Source organism: Mizuhopecten yessoensis, unplaced genomic scaffold (genome assembly GCF_002113885.1).
Source record: "Mizuhopecten yessoensis strain PY_sf001 unplaced genomic scaffold, ASM211388v2 scaffold1461, whole genome shotgun sequence".
NCBI classification, from domain to species: domain Eukaryota; kingdom Metazoa; phylum Mollusca; class Bivalvia; order Pectinida; family Pectinidae; genus Mizuhopecten; species Mizuhopecten yessoensis.
Window position 1 is genome coordinate 642160 of NW_018404058.1, and position 10100 is coordinate 652259.

Sequence of the window (10100 nt, forward strand, 5' to 3'; positions counted from 1 at the left end):
CACACAACATGTGATCAAATGTGTGACAACACAGGCTTTAAAACATAAAGACAAGATGCATAGCACTGCTTCCAGACACTCACTTAGGAGACACACCGTCGAGCTCCAGTGAAAAGGAACACAGTCTATTGCAAGACAAGTTTATTCAAATCCAAGGTAAAAAAATATTCTGAAGGCTGTTTGCTGACAATATCCAAGGTCTTGGTAAAATGTTTCATCCCCTTGGTTTAAACAATCTAACCTGTTTACTAAACAAGAGGCCCAGAGAGCCTGTATCGCTCACCTGAATATGTTTAAAATAATTGGTATGAAGTAAACATATAGCACTCCATGGTAGGTGCTGTAAGCAAGCGAGAACAAACTTCAAACAGAGCCTCACCCCTTTGCCCCTAGGGGGGTCATACCCACCAATTATACAAAATGGAGACCCCTTGGCCCAAGAATGCTTCCGACTAAATAAGGAGCCAGACCCACCATTTATACAAAATTGAGTCCCCTTGGGCCAAGGATGTTCCAGACTAAATTAGGATAAAATCCCTTAATCCCTACGGTAGAAGAAGGATTTTAAAGGTTTTATCTCTATTTCCCCTATTGGGCCCGCCCCTCTGGCCCCAGGGGGGTCACACCCACCATTTATACATTCGGACCAGGTGAGCTAATAAAACAAACACTGTGATTAAATTATTTAACTAATCTAATTCTGCAAAACTAAACGCTGATCCATTTATTTTTTCAAGCACATCATTTATCACTGCTGACTTTTTACAACTGAATATACTCAGAGTTATTCCCCTTGCTTTATAAAGATAAGTTGAATTAATCTATTGTCTTGTTGTCACCATTATTGTTCATTACTTATTTCAGTCAAGTGAGAATTTTAAGTCAGCAGGGTCTTACTAAAGCTAAAACTATGTATATCAGATATATAAATAGGGTTCATACTGAATAAATATAAATAAGGTTCATACTGATATAAATAAATCGGGTTCATACTGATATATATAAATAATGTTCATACTGATATAAATAAACAGGGTTCGTACTGATATATATAAATAAGGTTCATACTGATATAAATAAACAGGGTTCGTACTGATATATATATCAATAGGGTTCAATCGGTATGCTGCTTTATTTGTTGTTATGAACTCATAGAGAGAATGATAGTAAAGATGTATAGTGAAATACCTTTTGATATGCTATAAAATTCCAACCCATCAGGTTGTCAAATATATTGGACCCATGAGATTTCTCTGCGTGGAGACACGATTGTAAAATATACCGGGGCCATGAGGTTTCTCTGTGTGGATACAAGATTGTATAATATACCGGGTCATAATATTTCTCTGTGAGGATACAAGATTGTAAAATATATTGAGGCCATGAGGTTTCTCTCTGTGGATACAAGATTGTAAAATATACCGGGGCCATGAGATTTCTCTGCATGGATACAAGATTGTAAAATATAACGGGGCCATGAGATTTCTCTGCATGGATGCACAATTAGTGTACCTTAAGATAGGTAGTATAGAATTACCTGTGTCTAGATGTGTACAGTAAATACACAATTATGATATGTAAATGTCAAATTAACAAACTGATATATATAGTTTGGCTCTTATCTTACAGTAGTTAATGCTTTCATAAGTGGTATTTATGAGGTTTCATTCATCATGAATCACAATTTTCTTCAAATCACAGCATATCATACCCGTTTATGTCATAAGATACATTTTAAGTTATAGGTATACATTATTTGCATTAGTTGATAAAAATTTCATAGATGGTGCCTTTATATTTGCTTACTTTTTCATTTAGACTATCCTCATCCATTTGTTCCACTACAAACCACTAATCCATCTTCCTGGTTGTCATATTAGTCAAACACACTCATAACAGACAGAATAAAAACTTTTAAGCAAAATAGTATGGTTGACCTGAATATTATAACATTACTTATAGCATTAGGGGAACATGATCTGTAACAGAACTGTTATAACATTACCTATAGCATTAGGGGAGCATGATCTGTAACAGCACTGTTATAACATTCCCTATAGCATTAGGGGAACATGATCTGTACCAGCACTGTTATAACATTACTTATAGCATTAGGGGAACATGATCTCTAACAGCACTGTTATAACATTACTTATAGCATTAGGTGAACATGATCTGTAACAGCACTGTTATAACATTCCCTATAGCATTAGGGGAACATGATCTGTACCAGCACTGTTATAACATTACTTATAGCATTAGGGGAGCATGATCTGTAACAGCACTGTTATAACATTCCCTATAGCATTAGGGGAACATGATCTGTACCAGCACTGTTATAACATTACTTATAGCATTAGGGGAGCATGATCTGTAACAGCACTGTTATAACATTAATTATAGCATTAGGGGAACATGATCTGTAAAAGCACTGTTATAACATTACCTATAGCATTAGGGGAACATTATCTGTAACAGCACTGTTATAACATTACCTAAAGCATTAGGGGAACATGATCTGTAACAGCACTGTTATAACATTCCCTATAGCATTAGGGGAACATGATCTGTACCAGCACTGTTATAACATTACTTATAGCATTAGGGGAACATGATCTTTAACAGCACTGTTATAACATTACCTATAGCATTAGGGGAACATGATCTGTAACAGCACTGTTATAACATTACTTATAGCATTAGGGGAACACGATCTGTAACAGCACTGTTATAACACAAGAACAAAAAAGACTTCCAATATCATAAAGAAAGCATATATATGGGGAACGTAAATCAGCACTAATAATGTAATGTAAACATAAATTTCAACAAAAGACATCAAGAGAACAAAAACCAAGATCAATCTTACAAGGGAAATATTATAATCACCGCTAATAACCATCTCGCGCTCAGAGAAACATAAATTACAGCTCATAACAATCTAATGTTTAGGGGAACATAAATCAAAGCTAATAACAGTCGGATGCTGAGGGGAACATAAATCATAGTTAATAACAGTCGGATGCTGAGCAGAAAATAAATCATAGCTAATAACAGTCTCATGCTTAGGGGAACATAAATCAAAGCTAATAACAGTCTGATGCTGAGCGGAAAATAAATCATAAAGAGTAACAGTCTGATGCTGAGGGGAACATAAATCATAGCTTTTAACAGTCGGACGTTTAGGGGAACATAAATCATAGCTTATAACAGTCTAATGCTGAGGGGAACATAAATCATAGCTAATAACGGTCTGATGCTGAGGGGAACATAAATCATAGCTAATAACAGTCGGATCCTGAGGGGAACATAAATCATAGCTAATAACAGTCGGATGCTGAGGGGAACATAAATCATAGCTAATAACAGTCGGATGCTGAGAGGAACATAAATCATAGCTAATAACAGTCTCATGCTTAGGGGAACATAAATCAAAGCTTATAACAGTCTGATGCTGAGCAGAAAATAAATCATAGCTAATAACAGTCTCTTGCTTAGGGGAACATAAATCAAAGCTAATAACAGTCTGATGCTGAGCGGAAAATAAATCATAGCGAGTAACAGTCTGATGCTGAGGGGAACATAAATCATAGCTTTTAACAGTCGGACGTTTAGGGGAACATAAATCATAGCTTATAACAGTCTGATGCTGAGGGGACCATAAATCATAGCTAATAACAGTCGGATCCTGAGGGGAACATAAATCATAGCTAATAACAGTTTCATGCTTATGTTTATACACAACAAAAAACGATGAAACAACAGTTTACCTGTTTATTACAATTGGAGATATTTAAATGAGGCAGATAGCAAGATAAAAGAAAATACAAACTTATACTTTGGCGTATCAGGGGCTACTCACTCAAACACAATAAGCTAACTATATACAATACTACAAAAACAAACATGTACTGACGAGGTAGCCTTCTAAGCAAAGAAAGAGGCCACAAGGAAAAACAAAAAATATCTTCTCAGCAATATATTTTAAGTAGGCCAGACAACTAACTCTTGAGCGATTCAAGACAGGCCGAATGTAAATATCTAGTGAAAGTTCTTGAGCGATTCAAGACAGTATACATGTAGATATCTAGAGCAAACCCTTGGGCGATTCAAGAGCTGCATATAAGATAGAACGTTCTTGAGCGATTCAAGACAGTATACATGTAGATATCTAGAGCAAACCCTTGAGCGATTCAAGAGCTGCATATAAGATACTCATATATATAAGTAGTAAAGAAAACTTTTAAGCGATTTAAAAGCAGAGCGTTGCCTTGAGCGATTCAAGAGAGGCAAACTGACCACCAGACTTAAGCGATTTAAGAGCTGGCAAGACGAAACTCCTGAGCGATTCAAGAGCCTTGTAGAATCAAGAATAGACAGAAAAATTAAAGCAAAAGCAGTAAAATAATCAACAGATAAGTAAATAATATTACAGAAAAGTATTGGGGGGAAAATTCCCCAGGAATTAAAACCCAAATGGAACGAAATGAGGAATTGGAAATTACTAGCGAGTGAGAGCCCCCAATACTTAATATAAACTAGGTAATAATACAGTCTCATGCTTAGGGGAACATAAATCAAAGCTAATAACAGGCTGACGCTGAGGGGAACATAAATCATAGCTCATAACAGTCGGATGCTGAGGGGAACATAAATCATAGCTAATAACAGTCGGATGCTGAGGGGAACATAAATCAAAGCTAATAACAGTCTGACGCTGAGGGGAACATAAATCATAGCTAATAACAGTCGGATGCTGAGGGGAACATAAATCAAAGCTAATAACAGTCTGACGCTGAGGGGAACATAAATCATAGCTAATAACAGTCGGATGCTGAGTGGAACATAAATCATAGCTAATAACAGTCTTATGCTGAGGGGAACATAAATCATAGCTAATAACAGTCGGATGCTGAGGGGAACATAAATCATAGCTAATAACAGTTTGATGCTGAGGGGAACATAAATCATAGCTAATAACAGTCGGATGCTGAGGGGAACTTAAATCATAACTAATAACAGTCGGATGGTGAGGGGAACATAAATCATAGCTAATAACAGTCGGATGCTGAGGGGAACATAAATCATAGCTAATAACAGTCTCATGCTTATGGGAACATAAATCAAAGCTAATAACAGTCTGATGCTGAGGGGAACATAAATCAAATCTAATAACGGTCTCATGCTTATGGGAACATAAATCAAAGCTAATAACGGTCTCATGCTGAGGGGAACATAAATCATAGCTCGTAACAGTCTCAGGCTGAGGGGAACATAAATCATACTAAATAATGATCTCATGCTTAGGGAAATCTAAATAACAGTTGATAACGATCTTATGCTAAGGGCAACATTAATTAAAGCTAATAACAGTCTCATGCCGAAGTGAACATGGATCACAGCTAATAAAGATCTAATGCTTAGGAGAACATAAATCATAGCCAATAACGGTTTCACATTAAAAGAAACATAAATCATAGCTAATAACGGCTTCACGTTAAAAGAAACATAAATCATAGATAATAACGACTTCACGTTAAAAGGGGAACATAAATCATAGCCAATAACGGTTTCACATTAAAAGAAACATAAATCATAGATAATAACGGCTTCACGTTAAAAGGGGAACATAAATCATAGCTATTAACAGTCTAATGCTGAGCGGAACATAAATCATAGCTATTAACAGTCTCATGCTAAAGGGAACATAAATCACAACAAATAAAAGTAGTTAAATAGAACAGAAATCAAAGCTTAGTCAAATACAATTATTGAATGAATGAATTACACTTTATTTGTCTTTTCTGTTGTATGAATGTTTATGTAATAAACAATATGAAGAAATATCAATAGAATGTGGAATCTTTATTTATTTATTTTTTATTTCATTTTTACCGTACCATATCAGATCGGCTGGTTTGATTTGTTTGTCCTATTGAGCAGCAATGGCGGAGGACAGCTGGAGTACCCTTAGAAACATGGCCAACATGCAGCAAATACCTGGACAGGGCATCACAAGCCTCAAACCTGTGGCCCAGTGGTCAAACCTGTGACCTAGTGGTAAAACCTGTGACCCAGTGGTCAGTCCTGTGACTGTGTGGTCAGAGCTGTGGCCCAGTGGTCAAACCTGTGACCGTGTGGTCAAAACTGTGGCCCAGTGGTCAAACCTGTGACTGTGGTCGAACCTGTGGCCCAGTGGTCAACCCTGTGACCCAGTGGTCAAACCTGTGACCATGTGGTCAAACCTGTGACCCAGTGGTCAAACCTGTGACTGTGGTCGAACCTGTGGCCCAGTGGTCAAACCTGTGGCCCATATAAAGTGAATTGGAGGCACAGTAGTCTAGTGGTAGGACGCCGGACTCGTGACCGAAGGGTTGCGTGTTCGAGTCATGGCATGGCACTGTGTTGTATCTTTGAGTAAGTTACTTTACTCCGCTTGTTCCAGTCTACTCAGCTGTAAATGAGTACTTGGTTGGGCAGTGCTAGAATTGTTGAATGCTAGCTGTTAGCGCCGAAATGGCAGCTCTGGCTGTATGCTCCCCAGGGAGTTGAGAAAGATATTGGCTGGTTGTAAAGGCCCTATAACCACGGATAATAATTTGTGAACCGCTTTAAGACAACCTACGAACTAGGATGTGATAAAGCGGTATATAAGAACCTTGAATTATTATTATTATTATTAATTGCTGCAGATAAGCTTTAGAAGTCAAAAAAATTTCGTCTCAGCAAATCTGAAGCCAGGATTTGCCATCTTTTATATTCTCCGGTTGGCAGTATCTCTGCCAGTTACCGTCTGATCCAGCCCATTTGCGAACTTGTCTGAAATCTTATTAATGTAAAGCAGCATAGAAAAACTCATTGAAATCTATTCCCATTTTACTAAAGTTATCGTGCTCACAAGCTCAAGTCCCATAGGCTCCAATAGAAATTAAAATTTCAAAGTCCCATAACTCTGCCAGTTACTGTCTGATCAGAACCATTTTCTAACTTGTCCAAGATCTTAATGATAAAGGGCAGAATACCAAAATTAATCAAAAACCATTTCCTTTTATCCAAGTTATCGTGCTCACAAAAAAAAGTTAACACACGACGACAGACAACAAAGAAAGACGGATGGCAATAAGTCACCATGACCTGTGGTCAGGTGACCTAAAAATTTACTTGACAATATGTTTCTGCCATCATCCTCAGAAAAAATAGGGTAGGTAGGTGGACAATGTTTTTTACATTTAGGAAAATATTTTTACTTTTACTATGTTAATGTAAAGAGCAAGAGTTCTGACTTTCACAGTGCATCACTAATGCTAATAAAACAAGGGCCCAATGGGCCTGCATCGCTCACCTGGTATTAATCTCACACTTGCAATCTTAAAAGTGGACTAAAATACAGCTACAGGCAAAATATCAGTATTTCATTCATAAGAACCTATTGAAAGATTGAAACATATGACACCTGTGACCTTGAATGTCTAACAAGGACATTATGATATTAGGTTGAACAGAGTTTATAGTCTTCCAACCAAGCATGCTTCTGGAAAAAATATCATTACCCTGGACCTTTTGGTTATACAGAACAAATCATTTAAAGATTTAAACATATATTGACCACTGTGACCTTGAATATGGGTGAAGGTCATTCACTTGGTAATTCTTCATCCCAGCATGTTAATGGCCAAATATCATCACCCTTGACCTTTTGCTTATTAAGAAGAAGTCATTAAATGGTTTTAAACATATTTGACCCCTGTGACCTTAAAATATATATGTCAAGGTCATTCATTTGAACTTGGTAAGTCCTTCATCCCAGCATGTTACTGGCATTATCCTAGGCCTCTTGGTTATTCAGAAGTTGTTTAAAGGTTTAGAACATATTTGACCCTGTGACCTTGAAAAAAGATGAAGGTCATTCATTTGAACAAACTTTATAGCCCTTCATCCCAGCATGCTACTAGCCAAATATCATCAACCTAGCCCTGTACCGTCTTTGTGTATTGCAGAGTTATCTTCTCTTGTGAGCAGGGATTGATTGTTACGTCATTTGTTTGTGATAGAAACGTCATCAATTTTGGAGAAAACGACGTAATTTTCTCACATAAACCAATGACGTAACAATCAATACCTGCTCACAAGAGAAGATAACTCTGCAAAACGCAAAGTCGGAATTGGTTATTCAGGAGAAGTTGTTTAAATGTTTAAATCATATTTGCCCTCTGTGACGTTGAATATAAGTCAAGGTCATTTATTTGAACAAACTTTGTAGCCCTTCATCCCAGCATATCAATGCCCAAATATCATCACCCTAGGCCTCTCGGTTATTCAGAAAAAGTTGTTTAAAGGTTTTGAACATATTTGACCCCTGTGACCTTGAAAGTGGGTCAAGGTCATTTATTTGAACAAACTTGGTAGCCCTTCATCCCAGCATGTTACTGGCCAACTATCATCACCCTAGGTATCTTGGTTATTCAGAAGAAATTGTTTAAAAGATTTTAACATATTTGACCCCTGTGACCTTGAATTTAAGGCAAGGTCATTCATTTGAACAAACTTGGTAGCCCTTCATCCCAGCATGTTACTGGTCAAATATCATCACCCTAGGCCTCTCGGTTATTCAGAAGAAGTTGTTTAAAAGATTTTAACATATTTGACCCCTGTGACCTTGAAAATTGACAATGGTCATTTATTTGAACAAACTTGGTAGCCCTTCATCCAAGCATGCTTCTGGCCAAATATCATCAACCTAGGCCTTTTGGTTACTGAGAAGAAGGTGTTTAAAGTAAAAAGTTGATGACGGACGCCGCACCATGCCATAAGCTCACTTGGCCCATCGGGCCAGGTGAGCTAAAAATTAGGACAGGCAAAGAATATCAGGTTAGTGGAAACATAACATTTTATTTGGCTTTACTGTTTATGGCAGTGGTCCTTAAATAAACAAAAAGAACTGAGCTTAGACAGACAGAGGAAGAGTGTAAATACACAAATGAAAGATGTACTTAAAACTGCTTTTAGCAAAGTAAAATGACACTACAACTTCCACTGGTTTTTATATAACAAATGTATATGAACTTTCCGTAAAACAATTCCAATTTGATCCTGCAGACTTGCTGGTGTGACTGTCTGCTGAGGTTTCTAGGATAGCATCATTTCAACATAGTGTACTCTTCTGTATTGATTAAACAGTTAAATATAGGCACACTTCCGCAGCTAGCTTAACAGGCCATTCATTTACATACACCAAATGTTACTGTTCTAACCCTCTGTGATTGTACAGGCGTTATCATGTTCAACGCCGTAATCACTCTTAAATGTAATCATTCAATCTCTTAATTTTCTCATTTACTTAAACTGAAAATACAAAATAAACCTTAGATCTCTTGTACTCTTACTGAAATGACTGCAGTATTTATTTAAAGTTGAGTGAACTGAGCTGCTACATACCCTGACATTGAACTTCCCATTATGATGCCAACTGCTACACCAAGGGTTTTTTGCTCCAGATACTGAACATTTTTTGGTGTTTAAGCAATGTCAAGCTAACTTACACAACTGGGGCAATGGAAAATTAAGAATAAACTTTCTAAAAAAAACAACTGCAAACTTAGCTACTGGTATCAGTCAACAGATTCAGGAGTGAAAACAAAATATGACAGCTTAAGTGATAATGTTAAACAATAGAGGAACATCTACCAGGGGCACACACTGGGAACAATATACGCCCGTCCCATGCCAATCTTCACATACTTAACATCTTTCGGATGCATTGTTGTATCTAAATATATAACAAGATATCCCAGAGGGATCTTGGCGCACACCTTTGTACCATCTTCATTTGTTCTTTGTTAGTTTGATCTTTTCTCTTCTTTCCTCTAATCTGTTTGATCGAGTCATGTTAACAGTAAATGCACCTTGAGGTAACTTTTGATCAAAACTTAATACTGATGTGTATGAAAGCCAACCTTCAAAGTGAGTTTGTCATTTCACATATTTACTAGTACAGTACTTAATGTGAAAGAAATAGAATCGATCATTGCAATATGAAAAAGATCTGTTTAGTTCTTCTTTTAATCCATTTTGTTTTTATGATCAGTCTCAAAATATAACAT

At 36.8% G+C, this 10100-nt stretch overlaps 1 protein-coding gene across 1 annotated transcript in view; it reads right to left on the reverse strand.

Moving 5' to 3' along the window:
* LOC110462649 (ATP-dependent DNA helicase Q4-like) overlaps positions 1 to 10100 on the reverse strand; it is a 291960-nt gene that overhangs the window by 192682 nt on the left and 89178 nt on the right. The gene's annotated exons all lie outside the window — the stretch shown is intronic.